The sequence below is a fragment of the Odocoileus virginianus genome, chromosome 13 (genome assembly GCF_023699985.2).
Source record: "Odocoileus virginianus isolate 20LAN1187 ecotype Illinois chromosome 13, Ovbor_1.2, whole genome shotgun sequence".
In the NCBI taxonomy this organism is placed as follows: domain Eukaryota; kingdom Metazoa; phylum Chordata; class Mammalia; order Artiodactyla; family Cervidae; genus Odocoileus; species Odocoileus virginianus.
In genome coordinates, this window is record NC_069686.1 from 55,893,472 (window position 1) to 55,910,765 (window position 17,294).

Here is a 17,294-nt window from a genome sequence, read left to right on the forward strand (position 1 = left end):
AGCCCTCAGAAGGATGAGGCCACAGAAGGGATGTGGAGGAACCCCGGGGGTGAACTTCATATCCTGGGCCATGTTTCTGTGGCTGTCAACTTTACAACTTCTGTACTCATTTCATCTGTGGATCCTCCCTCAAATGTATATATTTTTTAAAGCCAACATTTTCAAAATTAGTTTTATGCTTTCAAAAATAATCAGGCCTGATGTGAGCCATTTTCTGTTTGCATATTAATTCTTTTTTTTTTTTAATTTTTATTAGTTGGAGGCTAATTACTTTACATCATTACAGTAGTTTTTGTCATACATTGAAATGAATTAGCCATGGATTTACATGAATTCCCCATCCCAATCCCCCCTCCCACCTCCCTCTCCACCCGATCCCTCTGGGTCTTCCCAGTGCACCAGGCCCGAGCACTTGTCTCATGCACCCAACCTGGGCTGGTTATCTGTTTCACCCTAGATAATATACATGTTTCAATGCTGTTCTCTTGAAACATCCCACCCTCACCTTCTCCCAGAGTCCACAAGTCTGTTCTATATTAATTCTTTAAGTATCAGTTGGTGGGCCACTTTAAAACAAAAAATTTGCTTCTTCTCTTTACTCTGCTTATTCCTCCTTTGGAGTGTTAAGTGGAGATTAGTCAAGATTGTGAAAATGAAAGGTCTGAGTGAATTATTTTTTAAAAAATGTGGTTTTTAGCTTAGACTAAGTTTTTCCAGTATGCTTGTTCATTGTGGGCAATGTGGTTTAGTATAAAGCCTTGCTCTTCCAACTGTGCCTCTTGGACAAGCAGCATTGATGTCATCTGGGAGCAGTTAGCAGTACAGTGTTTCAAGACCCCCTCAGAGTCATGGAATTGAATCTGCATTTTAATAAGAGTTCTAAGTGATCCATGTGTTCACTGAAATTTGAAAAGCGTTGGTGAAGAGTACTGGCATTGAAGCTGGTTATCCAGCTTGTAATCCTTGCTCTGCCAGTGTCTAGCTATGGGACCCTGTACCGATCAGCTCAGATTTTCAAACCGTGTTCCTTGGAAGTTTATCTGCTCAGCTATGATTACTTGAAGCCTGAGAAGTGAGGTCAAGGGCTCTCCCCTGAGCCCTGAGAAGCTCTAGTTTTATAGGCATTTAATCACTGTGTGTGCTAAGTCACTTCAGTCATGTCTGACTCTGTGACCCACTGGAATGTAGCTCACCAGGCTTCTCTGTCCATGGGTTTCTCCAGGCAAGAATACTGGAGTGGATTCCCATGCCCTCCTACAGGGTATCTTCCTGACCTAGGGATCAAACCTGCGTCTCTTATGTCATCTGAATTGGCAGATGGGTTCTTTACCACTAGTTCCACCTAGGTAGCCCTTTTAGTCACTAGTCCAACATGAGAAAAGATTTGTGAAAGAGATATGAAGCTTACTTGGAGGAGTTCTATAGTCACTTGTGGAGATAAAGTTTGTATAATTATAATACTGTTCATTGATATAAAAATTTTAAAGGAAATATTTTTTTGTTTATGTACCCTTGTCAGGTACTGAGACCAAGGGTTTAATGCTTCCAGGAGGTTACATGAGTAGGATAGATAAACTCAGGTTTCCTGTCACTAAAATTCCCACTATTTATCTCAGTTTTAGTCATACAGTGTCCCAACTTTATCCTCTTTGACAGTGTAAGAGAATTGTTTATAGACCTCATGATATTGAGAAGCAGAAACATCACTTTGTCAACAAAGATCTGTATAATCAAAGCTATGGTTTTTCCAGTAGTCATGTACAGATGTGAGAATTGGACCATAAAGAAGGTTGAGTACACAAGAACTGATACTTTCAAACTTTGGAGCTGGAGAAGACTCTTTAGACAGCAAGGAGACAAAGGTAATCAATTCTAAAGGAGATCAACCCTGAATATCCATTGGAAGGGCTGATGCTGAAGCTCTAGTACTTTGGCCACCTGATGCAAAGAGCGGACTCTTTGAAAAAGACCCTGATGCTGGGAAACATTGAGGGCAGGAAAAGGGGATCACAGAGGATGAGATGATTGGATGGCATCACTGACTCAATGGACAAGTTTGAGCAAGCTCTGGGAGATAGTGAAGGACTGAGAAGGCTGGCTTACCCCGAGTGCTGCAGTTCACCAGGTCGCAGGGATGGACATGACTTAGAGACTGGGCAGTAACAGCATGATACAACCTTCTGTTAAATCATTTTTTAGAATCAGCATTGGTTATTTGATCACCTCTAATCTTAGATCAGGGATCACCAACCCCCAGGCGATAGCCTGGTACAGATCTGTGGTCTGTTAGAAAAAGGGCCACACAGCAGGAAATGAGTGGCTTGGAGAGTGAAGGAAGCTTTATCTGTATTTACAGCCACTCCCCATGACTCATATTACCACCTGAGCTCCGCCTCCTATCAGATCAGCAGTGGCATAATAAAATGTGCTTGAATTATTCTATTCTATTCTATTCTATTCTGAAACCATCCCCCCCCAACCCCTCAATTCATGGATATTGTCTTCCACAAAACTGGTCCCTGGTAACAAAAAGTTGTGGACCACTGCCATAGATATCAATTGGCTAGTGCTATTCACTTTGCATCAGTTCAGTTCAGTTCAGTCACTCAGTCGTGTCTGACTCTTTGCAATCCCGTGAATCGCAGCACGCCAGGCCTCCCTGTCCATCACCAACTCCTGGAGTTTATTCAAACTCATGTCCATCCAGTCGTTGATGCCATCCAACCATCTCATCCTCTGTTGTCCCCTTCTTTTCCTGCCCCCAATCCCTCCCAGCATCAGGGTCTTTTCCAATGAGTCAACTCTTCACATCAGGTGGCCAAAGTATTGGTATTTCAGCTTCAGCATCAGTTCTTCCAATGAACACCCAGGACTGATCTCCTTTACAATGCACTGATTGGATCTCCTTGCAGTCCAAGGGACTCTCAAGAGTCTTCTCTGACACCACAGTTCAAAAGCATCAGTTTTTCGGCATACATCGATCTAAAAAGGATTCAAAGGTCTGAGACACAGAGTTATATCCTACATTTTGCAAAGCAACTTCCAATCCTGTACACCCCAGTGAGAAAAAGAGGGCCAAACTCCCCAGTTCATTTTCTGTTGACACTTTATCTACAACTGAATCTCAGAGTCAGAATAGAGCCATAGTTATAACTATAGTTCCTGATCAAATTCCTCTGCTTTCTGCTGAAAAAGAGAGTAACTTCATAGCCAGTTATAAATATGGTTCCTTCTTCTTCAAAACAGCAGCAGATGTTTTTCCCAATTCATAGTGTGGAGCCATCATCCACTTTTTATTTTTTCCATCTGATAGGTGTATTAGTCTATTACTTATTTATATGTTTCTTGGCATATTTCTTCCAAAGAACTCAGGTGATGGAAGGATTTGTTTTAGATGTCTACAAACTATATCCTTACTAATTCAAATATGGGATTTACATGAAGTCATCTTACTTTCCCCTTCATGTATTGTGGTCGGGTTATTATAAAAATAGTCACATCTTCGGATCTTCTCAGGAGTACACATTCAAACTACAATCACCAAGAAAAAAGAAAGGTCTCCTGAAATAATTGACCAATGTTCTTTTCTTAGAAAAATCAATCTCATCTGTAGCTCATGAAATTCAATTTCCCCGGTCAGGAGCAAAGCAGATAATCATCACTTAATAATATTTATGGATGTGAGAAATGCAAGCTAAATAAAATTGCCCTCTAAAACTATTATCAAATTCCTTAAAACTTTTTTGTTTATCTGAAGGGGATTTATGAAGTGGTGGTAAGTGATATTTTCCCCCCCTTAGTTTCTATTTGGGCCAATGTACATCAGAGGTACTCAATATTTGGTAAATGAATAAGGTGTGAGTAAATGAATAAAATAAAATACAGATGATCCATAATTTGTACATGATGCCTTCCTAGAGGCTGCTTCATAAAGGGAATTGCTGAAAGGCAAAGCACTTACTGCAAGAATGCTGCTCCTTTTGTGTATAAGAAATTTTGGAAATTGACAGCAGACAAAAAAAGAAAGGCCAAAAGTAAATATAGAGTTTCATTAGGTAATGAAAAAGGAATGTAATGGTGAAAGAGCAGCAGGATGAAGCATGGATACATGTATAGGAAGTGGGACTCTAGTTAAAGATGATTATATAAATACAATACTTCTTTTTTGAAAGTATCCATTGATGGGAAGAAAAAGAGGAGAAGAAACTTCATCTTCTCCATAACAGTGGGCCACAAGCCAGTCCCTTCTTCTCCTAATCTTGAAAAATATTAAAGATTCTTTAATCCTGCTCTGGAGAAGGGAATGGTAATCCACTCCAGTGTTCTTGCCTGGAGAATTCCATGGACAGAGGAGCCTGGCAGGCTATACATAGTTCATGGGGTTACAAAAGAGTTGGACATGACTGAACAGCTAACACACACACACACAAACCTGCTTATCCACATCTTTGGGGGAGAAAAAAAAACCAAAACTACAGATTATGAAAGAGAGAATGTGTGAGATATGGGATTTAACTAAGAACTAAGCTGAGCCAAAGATCAGTACTGAAACTTCAGGGGAACCAATCATGAAAGAAAATGTGGATTATTTGACATAAAACTTTTCTGAGACAACATACCCAAGTGGAAACCCTGGCTTCTCCAGGTCATGCTTTCACCACATCATTTAGCAAATCACTTGTTCAGAGAGAAATTTCCTCATTCCAAGAAGCATAAGCAGAAAGAAACTAACATAAGATCTATAGAGAGGAATATAGAAAACAAAAGGCAAATCTGATAACAGAAAAAAAGCAGTGAAGAAGAAATTAGATAAATATACTTCATATTTTAAGATTAAGTGAATGTAAACTGTTTGAAAAAAAGATATTAAGAGAATAATTAAAGTATACACTTATATCACATTGAGAGGAAAAATAGGTAGCCAGACCTTAGAAAAGAAATAGAATGGAAGAAAAATATCTATCAAAAATTGTGACTGCACTAAACACACATGATGTTAAAAGATAATGCTGAAAACAGCATCCATGGCATAGAAAGAAGGTCTTAGATAATCATAGAAATAATAGAATACAAAATATTAGAAACTAAAATGTTTATAAATAAATGTATAAATATGGAGGTCTGATGAAGGAGATGTAAATTCCAATAAAGGATATACAAGAAAAGACAATAATATAATGCATAAAAAATTAAAATATCCATTAAAGGAACATTTGCTGAAAACAATTAAAACCTGAATTTTAATGTTAAGAAGAAAAGGCTATTTGTGTTTTGGGAACAGTTGATGTGAAACATATCCTGGTGAACAAAACCAAATTTCTATGAGAGCCAGGTCCAGAAAAAAGGAAGCTGTTCTAAAATTCTTCCTGGTACAATTCAATAGTAGAACACAGGAGAGAAACTATGTAAAGTAAAGAAATTGTTATCCAGGATTTTTATACCCAACCAAACTGTTGGTAAATATAAAGGTCATATCCCAAAAAGCCTGGAGGAGGAAATGGCAACCCACTCCAGTATTCTTGCCAGGAAAATCCCAAGGACAGAGGAACCTAGTGGGCTGCAGTCCATGAGGTTCCAAAGTGTTGGACATGACTGAGCGACTGAGCATGCATGCATCCCAATGAGAACTCAAAGATTATAATATCAGTAGCTTTTCTTTAAAAAAAAAGAAAACTGAAACTTGATGTAAGAACTTAACTGTGCAAGATAAACCAGATAAAATACTTTGATTTAGATAAATCAGTACACTAGTATTGAATCTATTTATATATAATGGCTAAAAATGTATACATTTATACATAGGCCTAAAAAATATCTGGGAATTATAATTATAGAAGTAAATATAAATGTTATAAATATACTGCTATATTTGGTATTGTGCTTTAATTTCAAATAAGTATATATTCATCAGCAATTGGGAGAAGCAGTGAGTGGGAAGATACTCTGTCAAAATGGTTCTATTTTGAGCTGCTAGGCATGTCTCTTCTTTATGGAAATACATAAAGAGTGTTGTTGCTTCCCTGTAAGATATGATGGCTATGTGAAAGTCAAAGTTGCTCAGTTGTGTCCAACTCTTTGCAACTCTATGTACTGTAGCCCACCAAGCTCCTCTGTCCATGGAATTCTCCAGGCAAGAATACTGGAGTGGGTTGGCATTCCCTTCTCCAGGGGATCTTCTTGACCCAGGGATCAAACTCAGTTTCCTGCACTGCAGGTAGACTCTTTACTGTCTGAACCACCAGGGGAGCCTCATGATAGCTATAAAGGCAGATAAATAACTAAATAAGGAAGAAAGGGAAAGCCATGAAAACTGGTTTTTAAGGATTTGGAATATTTGGAGAGAATTAAGCCCTGTGATTGGTCTTTTGGGGCTGTCTTAGGTTGGATATTTTAGAAGCAGAGACTGCTACCAGCGTTTGGCCTGGTTTATTGAGTGAGTGCTCTTAAGAGGAAGAGTGTAAGAGAAGCAAGACTGGGAAATTAAACAAAGAGATTAAATCAAAGAAATTAAACAAAGCTTGAGTCTGGCTTCAATCTGGTCCTCCATGGAATTCTGGAGCATATACTGAACCACAGGCTTGGTGCCACCTTGAGGCAGGGCCTGGTCTTTTGTACCACCTTTGTCAGTCAGTCATTGGCTCCATAGAGGAAGGGATAAAGAGGGGCATGACTCGGGGCTTGGTGGCCCTAGTTCCAGAGCGGGTGATTCTCTGGGGAAAAAAAAAGAGAGGGAGAGAGAGAGAGTTATAGGCTGTCAGTAAACACTTATAGCAGCTCAGGTGTGGGTGCATATGCCCGATGAAGGGCATTTGAGCAGGGTCTCAAGAGTGTCACATGTAGGTATTGATAGCTGTACATGATAATAGCTCTCCCTGTCACTCAGTGATCAGCCCTTTATCATCTTTTACTATGGCTTACAGATAACAGTGCCTAGGAGTTGGATTTTACCAAAGAGAGGGGAGGAAAGAACCTCTCTGTGGAGAGAACAGGAAGGGTGGAGAAGGATAGAAAATGTGCTGTTGAACTTTAGGGAAGTGGTCTTAGCATCAGGTTATGTATTCATGATGCCAGAAGTGAAGTCACGAAAAACTCAGATGGTCTCTCTATTAGTCCATTAAGTATTGCTTGATATCCTCCAGGGAATCTACACAATTCATCCAATCCTCTCCTCCCCGCTCTCCTCAGTGATCCAACTCAACTGAGATGCCATATCTCATATCACAGTTTGAAAACTTTTAACCCCCAAGAACAATAGATGAGAAATATGACCACTTGGGGGGTGATGTTGAAATGGAAAGAAATTGTCTTGGATTAAAATGAGATTAGAAAGAGCCACTTTGAATTTGTCTCCTATTTGAGATATACAAATGTCTCTGTAAATATTTCCCAGGTGGCTCAGTGGTAAAGAAACCACCTGCAATGCCAGAAATGCGGGTTTGATCTCTGGGTCAGCAAGACCCTCTGGAGAGGGAAATGGCCCACTCCATATTCTTGCCTGGAAAATCCTATGGACAGAGGAACCTGGTGGGCTACAGTCCATGGGGTCTCATAAGAGTCAGACGGGACTAAACAACAATAATAATGTCAATGTAACATAAATACAAAGGAGTACTGTAGTTTCCAGTCTTGAAGAGAGGACTAGAATGTGGCATTTTGCACATTTATTTTACAAGGGGATTCATTGTTGACCATCTCATGGGATCAGCAATTTACAAAAACATTCTTTGACAAATGCTGATACTTGCAAGGATACTCAGTGATTTTTCAAGGAATATAGGTGAAGATGGCATTTGTGCTGTAGTTTAATACTTTCTAAAGAAATGTGGAAGATGGATCAGAGAGGAAAGAAAATGTCAGGGAGGCCAGTTAGGGGCTATTTATTCCAATTAAAAATGTAAAAGCCTAAACTAATCTTAGCAGTCATTAATGCAACCTCTCAGGTATCCTAGTGCAGGATCCCACATTCCTTATGAAAGAGCTCCATGGATGCTTCTTTCTTCATGAACTGTTAATGGAGACTGATGTGCCATTCAAAGCATTAATGGTGTTTTTCTTTGCTTTGGAATCTAAATATCTCTCTGAGAATTATACCCATGGTCTTAATTCTGCTCTTTGAAGTTATTCATGGTAATTTATTTGTTCATTCAATAAAAAAAAAGTTTTATATGCCAAGTGCTGTCTTAAAAATGAGATTCCAAAGGTAAAGCAGACATGGTCTCAGCTCTCAAGGAGCTTAAAACATAATGAGAGAAAAAAAGACATAAACAATCAGGTATTTTTTTTTTTTTGCAAAGAGAAAAACAGGGAATTTAGAAGGAGGGCTGAATGACTGGTCTGGCATCCTTAGAGGATGCATGATACCTTCATGGAATCCCGTATACACTGGAGAGAAGCAATCATGTCCTTTCTACCCATTTGCCCTTTTCTTCCTAAATATCCCTCAATGCTTTATATCTTTCCCATATTACATAACTTCTCAATTCTTTGATCCCATTCCTTCCTTCTCTGGAGATTTTGTTGTTTTCTAGTAATTTCCTTACAATTGTGTCCTTTCAGAATTGCCCATTGCCTTGGTTGTGCTCTGACGAGTCTCATGTATAAAAGCATTGTAGTCCACGGGGAAGGGGCAATATACCTACCTAGCATGTGTGTGCAGAGAGCTTGCTGATCTATTAGTAGTGTTTTATCTTCCTATTTTTAGTTCTACATTATAAGTTAACTCTCTAGAAATCTTATTCCGTCTTGTTCCATAATGTACTAGAACAAAAGAATCAGTTCAATTTAGACACATAGATATTGGTGCATTTAATTCAAGCATGTTCACATTGTAATAATAAAAATGTATTTTGGGGAGAGATTAATGCTTAACCCAGAGAAAAATCCCTGTAGGGAAGGATTTTAGGCATCTTAGAGGAAAATACCTACTTACTGGAAAATAAATGGGCACTTTTTAAGTATACTTGAGCCCTTATACCTTTGATTGTTGACCTCTCAGGAGACCAGCTCCTAAGAAAAATATTTTTAAAAAGCTTGTGTTAAGACTGTAATATAAAAATAACAGCAAATATTGATTGGGTACTACATTGTGCTTAGAAATGTTACCTGTATTATGATCATTCAATTCCAGAACAACCCTATGAGTTATATGCTATTATCTCCACTTAACAGATGAGGTAACTGAGACTTACAGTTGTTGAAGATTGCTCTAGAGTATGTGAAATTGACCTTGTTTTAGAACCAAGAAGCTTAGATTTGAGTTGTGATTTTATTAGTATCTATGTGATTTTTGGGTAGCTCTTGTCTTTACATCAAAAGCTCTTTATCTCTGTACCATGTGTAAAATGAAGGAAGTTAACTAAACTTTTTCTGAGGTCTGTTCCTGCTGTGTGATTTTATGTTCATCTCCATGAAATTGTTCTTATTTAGTAAATAGTCAAATCTGAGAAAAAGGCAAAATCATTAGTCTTTCTCTAAATCTTTAGCATCTTGTGTCTATGTTGTTTTTTGGTCGTTCAGTTGTGTCTGACTCTTTGCCACCCCATGGACTGCAGCATGCCAGGCTTCCCTGTCCCTCACCATCTCCAAGTTACATATTCAACTCATGTCCATTGAGTCGGTCATGCCATCCCACTACCTTGCCACATCTCCCTGCCTATACTCTCTTTGACTCTTAAGCAACAGCTGTTCTTTCAAATGTCTTCCTCTATTTTGAACATGGATAAGGTGCTAAAAAGCATGAGAAATATGAGCATAATACAAAGAAATCGATAAGGTTAGGAATCTTCACACATTTAACTTAATCATGTCTGACACTGAAAACAAAGTCATATTTTATTGCCTAAAAGGAGTGCTCTTTGGCAAACTGGAATAGCAATCTGATTTGTGAACGATGCTTATTCATCATCTGTGGGGCTCTGGTTGGTGTGCCAGCCAAGGGAACACAGCTGATCTAACAAAATACCTTGAGTTGCATCCATCAACATCAGTTGTATTGTGTAAAATCACTGAAGCAAGGGGAGTTTACATTGGTCAACCAGAAAATATGGGTTCATCCCTTGTCTTCCCTTGTTTCCATTGGCAGTTGGGGAAGAGGCTGCACACGGATAGCCAAGAAGGTAAATTCTTCTTGCACTTTTATACGACCTTGTTTTGTTTTAACAGTCACTGCTTGGGTTTCTAAAGTTAGGGAGAGAATAGAGAGGATAAAGCATCACAAGACATTTTTTTTTCCACTTCCATTTTATTTTACTGGAATAGAGTTGCTTTATACTGCTGTGTCAGTTTCAGCTGTAGAGCAAAGTTAATCATTCATACGTATACATATTTCCCCTCTTTTTTGGGATTTCTTTCCCATTTTGGTCACAGAAGGGTACTGAGCAGAGTTCCTTGTTCTATTCAGTAGGTTCTCATTAGTTATCTATTTTATGCAATTTGAAATTTGCTGCCACAAGCATGATTTCTCTGAATGAGGTATAACTACGGCAGTCTAAGATATCCCATGGAAAAGACTTTGTGCCTTTGTGTCTCGGTGATGGGTGGACGTGATTTTCAGTTATACTGATGAAGTCATCTTTCCCAAGCTATAAATGGCTGTTCCCTTTTCTATGACTCTCCCCCTTTGCTGTTGTATAATCTGCTTACCCTTTAGAATATTGACTTTGAGAAAGTCTACAGTTGCACTCCCCTTTCTCTAGTTTGAGTTGGGGACCCTTTTTCAGGGTTTCCTTTGGACTCTGTGATTAGCTCTATCATAGCTCTTAACCATGTGGAATGAGATATAGTTATGGTTGTGAAATCAATCTTTAGATAAGAGTTTATTGATTGTCTGCTCTAGGACTAGCTCTGTGTAAAATGTGGGGTCACTAAATCCTGGAAGCAGTTTTTCAAACAGGTGACTTTTCAATAATGTCCTGTTTCTCTCTCAAAAAAAAAAAAAAGTTTCTGAAAGTCTAGATTGTTTACAGAACATGATGCCTCAAAACCTATCATGTTCCATCAATCTACCTTTTATCAAAATCTTGATCCAAATGGGAATATTCCCTAATGTCCTATATTGGTACCAAGAGAAGGACTATTGTCTGCTGTGATTGTTTTCATTTTCTCAGTCATGGTAATTTAATCTCTAAAATATGATCAAGAAGTTACTGTATCAGGCTTTCTGATGCTGACATCATGCTGCACAAAGAAATAAATACATTTGATCCTGGAGCCAGAGGAATTAGATATTAATAGAAATTTTGGAAGCATATGGGGTTCCTAGTCAGAAGGTCTAAAATTAGGAATTAATCTCAAACAGTAAAGAGGTAAAGTGGTCAGAAATGGAAAGTGGAGTGTCAATGTGAAATGAGATTGTATCAGGAGCTTCCTTGAAGATGATCTTGGGAAAGGAAGAACACATCCAGCACCACTGGGTCACTCTCAGCCCAAGGCATGAGCAGTGGAATGGCCACCTCCCATACTCACACAACCCAGGCACCACACAGATGTAGCTACAGAGTAGATACCAGCTAAGGGATCCATCTGGGTGCTTCTGGAACCTTGTGGAAGGGCAAGTCAGTGAGTTTCACAGGTAATGGGAGAGCTGTTCCGTTTCTCAGTCATGTCCACTTTGAGAGCCCCATGCACTGCAGCACTCCAGGCTTCCCTGTCCTTCACTAGCTCACAGAGCTTGCTCAGACTCATGTCCCATGAGTAGGTGATGCCATCCAACCATCTCATCCTCTGTCAACTCCTTCTCTTCCTGCCCACTATCTTTTCCAGCATCAGGGTCTTTTCCAGTGAGTCAGCTTTTCACATCAGGTGGCCAAAATATTGGAACTTCAGCATCAGTCCTTCCAATGAACATTCAGAGCTGATTTCCTTTAGGATTGACTGACCCTTGCTGTCCAAGGGACTCTCAAGAGTCTTCTCCAGTACCGCAGTTCGAAAGCATCAGTTCTTTGGTGCTCAGCATTCTTCATGGTCCAACTCTCACATTCGTACATGACTACTGAAAAAACCATAGCTTTGATTATTCGGACCTTTGTTGGCAAAGTGATATCTCTGCTTTTTAACACACTGTCATTGTGCTTAATATCCAATATGTTGCTCAGTGGAAAAGAACTTGTCTGCCAGTGCAGGAGACATAAGAAAAGTGGGTTCAGTCATTGAGTCAGGAAGATCCCCTGGAGGAGGGCATGGCAACCCACTCCAGTATTCTTGCCTGGGAAATCCCATGGACAGAGGAGTCCATGGGGTCGCAAAGAGTTGGACACAACATAGCAACTAAGCAACAAGTCAGTTAGAAGTGCATGGGATGCTGAAGCTCCAATACTTTGGCTGCCTGATTAGAGACTTGACTCATTGGAAAAGAAAGACCGTGATGCTGGCAAGGCTGAAAGCAGCAGGAGAAGGGAAAACAGAGAATGAGATGGTTGGATGGCATCACCGACTTGATGGACATGAGTTTGAGCAAGCTCTGGGAGTTGGTGATGGACAGGGAAGCCTGGTGTGCTATAGGTCATGGGGCTGCAAAGAGTTGAACATGAGCAACTGAACTGAACTGGGATGCTATCCTCAGGCAAAATACCTTAGAAAATCAACTTTCAATCACTTTGTGGGAGTGTTATTAACACAGGGTCTAGCTACTCTTTTCCTGGTTCTAGGTGAGAGAAAGGGCTAGCCTAAACCTAGCTGGATGATTAATCCAAACACGGAGATGAAGGTCAGCACAGGGGATGTTCTAATACACCCATGTTCTCTTCTCCATCTCCCCTTATAACTGACATCCTTGCTCTTCAGGTGGATCTGGATGGGAACCCATTGGCAATAGAGCAATATCAGGCAGGGGAAAGATTAGAGGATTTGTCTCCATCCCCTGCCTATCAGCTGGTCCCGCTTCTTCCTCTGACCCTTCTCAGGCTCTGCTAAACTCTGCTCCCCTTGCCTTCTCAGGCTGAGGGATGCAATGGCTTGCAACTCCTATTTGGCTCCTTAACTTTGCTCATATAGTGTAAATGAATCTTTTGCTACATTTTCTTAATGCAACCTTTATTGAGAAAACCACCCCACTTTTTTTGTTTGTTTGTTTTGTTACAGAACATTGAATGATCCACTCTTCCCCTTACACTCATTCTTCAGACCTTCTCTGTATCACAGCCCAGTGATCTTTAAATGCAAATGTGACCAAGTTGCTTTTCTGATTTAAACTCTTCGAAGATTTCTTGCTGCCCTTTAGAGAAAAGTAACTCAAATATGGTCCTGTGGCCTATATGATCCAGCCCCTACCTATGTCTCCTTTTTCACTTTAGCTCACTCATTCAGCTCCAGTTATATATATATATATAATGTATTTTCTTTCAGGTCCTTGAAATTGCCAGGTTACTTCCTGCTTTAAGCATCTTCCTGAATTCTCTCCTCTCCTCAGAATTTCCTCTCTCTTTTCTTGCCTTATACTCTCTATCTGCAAGTTTACTTTATGTGTTTGATCACAGGGGAAGATATTCTTGAAACTTCATTCCATTCTTGCCAGAGAAGTTTTATTCTCCAGTTAATATGACACATTTTGAACATGGGTTTAGATGTTTGTCTCAAAGCACTTACCACTGAGACCTCCATGGTGGTCCAGCGGTTAAGATCACCTTCCAATGTAAGGGGTGCAGATTCAATCTCTGGTTGGGGAACTGAGATCCCACATGTCTCATGGCCAAAGTAACCAAGACGTAAAACAGAAGGAATATTGTAACAAATTCAATGAAGACTTTAAAAATGGCCCATCTCAAAAAAATTTCTTTAAAGTAAACATTTACCATGGAGTATATTTGTATAATTGTTTTATGTAAAATAAGTTTGTATTTGGGGAGAGTGTTTAATGTGTTTGTTCTCATAATTTGATTCGTAGAACTTTGCACAATTCATGGCAAATGATTGCCATTTTATAAATATCTATTGGTTGCAGAATAATAAAGCAAAGTATCTCCAGCTAAAGCCAACCAGAATGGCAAAAACAAAACAAAGGCCATAAGAATGAGGCAGCAACAACAGTGAGAGAAGCCTTCTATGATTATTATCTAAATATTCTGTTGTGAGTTAAACTGAAGAGTTATTTGAGGAGTCTGAGAATAAACATAGCCTATAGTCAAAGAAAAGGGGCTCATTCAAAAACATTTAGCTGCTCTCAGGTCAATGGCAGGTCTTGAATTCCATTTTTCATGAGCATCCGCAATAAAACCTTAGAGCACAAGCCAATAACTCAACTACTCAAATCCCCTCTAGGGTTTCTTCCAAGTCACTCTGCTGACCTCAGCTCATCAGTTTCATATAATGATCGCAGCGGAAGCATCCATGGAAGTTCTGTCTTCAATAAGATAATTAAAAAAAAAATCCAGGGCATAATTATAGTATTAATTTTTAAGTTTTTTAGAATCAACAAAACAAGAAAAATATTCTTTGGAATCATCCAGTTTAACTGTGTGGTGAGAAAACCACTGATGGTCAGTGAAAGCTACTGGAAAATCTGTATTATTCACTTTTTATATAATGTGAACATCTGTTCCTGAATAATTTACTCATGTCAATTAATAAAAAGCAGATATGATTTAATTGAACCTCATTATAGAAACTTTTTCATTCAGTAATTCTGGGAAGTGGGGGACAAAGAGAGTCTATGGGGGGAAAAGAATTCAGCTATGCTATGAGAGCAAATTGCCTTTCTGCTATAGATTAGAATGCCTTTTCCTTGAACATACAACCAGTCACTCGATATTTATTGATCTCCTTCTATATTCTAAGCACTGTGCTTGTCACTAGGGCAGGAATAGGGAGAGGAATAAATAAACTGTGATACTGTTAAGCAGCTATACTCCAAGAAAATTAATTTAAAAAATAAACTGTGATACTTACATGGAGAAGGCAACCACATCCTACCTTCCTTCATGGCTCTGTTCACTCTTGGAAGCCTTCCCTAAATATTCCTCTCTTCAAGAACCTCTATGAAGACTTCTACAACATACTGCATTTGTCACAAATAACCTCTTTTATGACAATGATGAGAAAATAAGTATTTACTATATTATGTGAAATATGAGCAAATAGAGGTTCATAGAGGATCAGTGGATCCAAACACAAAGAGCTTTGAAAAATATATGATGTTTATTTTTACTTTTACAGATTATGATATATGTTGTATAGGGTATGAAATTTATACAGAGTTTATGAACAATAAAGCAACCACTTATCCAACCACTACCAAACTTAAAAATTACAATATGGCCAGTGTTTTAGAAGCTTTCTCAATTGCATCTTCTTGTCAACCTTCCAGAAGTACTATTTACCCTGACTTTTGTTAATTATTTCTTGCTTCATTTATCTTAGTATTGCCAATATAAATATCTGCAAATAAAATGCAGATTATTTTTTAAATTTGAGTAGCTGTGTGAGAAAAGGGCAAATTGCCACTCTTCCTTGAAAGTTCTCAGGAGAAGAGAAACAGAACCGAATCTGAGCAATCACTTGGCTTCACCTTTGCTGGAGTGAAGGTGACATGAATCTCCTCTTCGGGGCATGTGGCAGGATTAAGGTGCAGACAAGGTACTGGACATCCTGCAGGAACATGACCAGGGGAGTTGATGACTCTGTATTATTTTCTACTCCTGATTGAATCATGCCCTACCTACAGCTCTCAGGAGTTGATCAAAGAAGAACATTTCTGTGAAGCAAAATGAGTGTCTTCAACTGATCTAGGATGTATGGCAGTTGGAAGAGCAGAAAATTTATCAGCACAGTGTCAAGGTAAACCAAGAGCAAATAAGGATCACATTTACCTGGGCATTTTATTCTCTTGTACAAAGCAGAGGATGGCATTGGCATCTTAGAGATGACAGTCCTTGGGGTGTCTGTCTTTTAGGTACATTGGTGTAAACCCTGCTGGCTATCCTTCAGATCTATCGCACAGCAGTCCTATGGAGGTATTAATTACTTGCTTTGATCCTCTCATCCTTTCTTCTGTGTTAGATGACCTATTTTGGTTTATTTTTGGTTTATTTTCTTTCTCTCTCTTTTTTTTCTTTTTCTTTTGCACAAGGTGGAACTCATACTTCAGTAATTTAATGAAAAATAATGAGAGAGAAGTATATTTTTTAACCTTGCATGTTCAAAAATATCTTTATTATAGCATCATAGTAATTTCTACTAGATTAGATAGAAATAAATTTCCTTCAGAATGTTACAGGCATTTTTCCAAAGGTGTTTGCTTTCAGAGTGATTGTTGAAAAACCTGCAGTCACCTCCAGCCTCTAATCTTTATCCAAGTTTATTCTTTCCCCCTCTTTTGAAGCTTATACAAATTAGTCATTCCACTGTGCTGGGCACTCTTGCAGTCTTTACATCTAAAAATTCTTGTCATCCATTTCCAGGAATTTTTCTTGAGTTATTTTCTTAATGATTTTCTCCCTTCTGTTTTTATTATCTTTTTTTTTCCTAGAACATCTATTATTTGGATGTAATCAACCAATTTTCCACTTTTCTGTTTTAGAGCTCTTTCCTCCAGGTTTACAGTATATTCCCTTTACTTTATCTTAAAATTTTAATGCTGAGATTTCCATTTTATTTTCTGTTTATGTTTTGTATTATTAAGAACTCGTTTTAACTTATATGAATGTTTTTTCTTGTATTTGTCTCTGTGCTTCTTTCATGTCTGTATTATCTTTCTAAAACTATAAATATTTCCTTTTCTTTTGCTTTTATTATGGTCTCTGTTTTCTCCAAGCTGCTTTTATATTGTTTATCACTTTGATCTCTGCATTCTATATGAGAGGGACTTCTCTGCTTAGAAGTTTTCCTCTGGTGTCTGGTGAATATGGTTTCCTCTTCGTGGTTGTGAATAGAAAAAGAAGGTTATGTATGTGAATCTGCTTGACCAACAGGTCATCAACTCTGAGCTCTTGCCTAGGAGGACACTCAGTATTTTTGGGACTTCCTTCTTGTGCTGGTCAGATTTCCCTAGGAGGTCCTTGCCCACAGTCCTCCCAGAGCCATGGAAATCTGACCGCCAAGGCTCTTCTGGAAACTGACTTGGGATTGCAACAGTCAGCATTCCTGTGCATAGTCACTTATGTCCTTTGTTTTTAGGATAGTATCCACACTCTTATTGTATTTCCTACCCCTGTGTCTTATACAGAGACCCTGTGTTTTACTTTCTTGAAGGAAATAAGCTTCCAGAATTTTATGGTGTGGCAGAAATCTCCCAGGATCACGGGGCTGGGATGAATGAGAAGTTGCAATTCACTGGATTCTCAAACTACTTCAGCTATACCTTC

General features: G+C 38.7%; 1 protein-coding gene across 1 annotated transcript in view; it reads left to right on the top strand.

Moving 5' to 3' along the window:
* DPP10 (dipeptidyl peptidase like 10) overlaps nucleotides 1-17,294 on the top strand; it is a 1,494,592-nt gene that overhangs the window by 81,830 nt on the left and 1,395,468 nt on the right. The window lies entirely within an intron of this gene.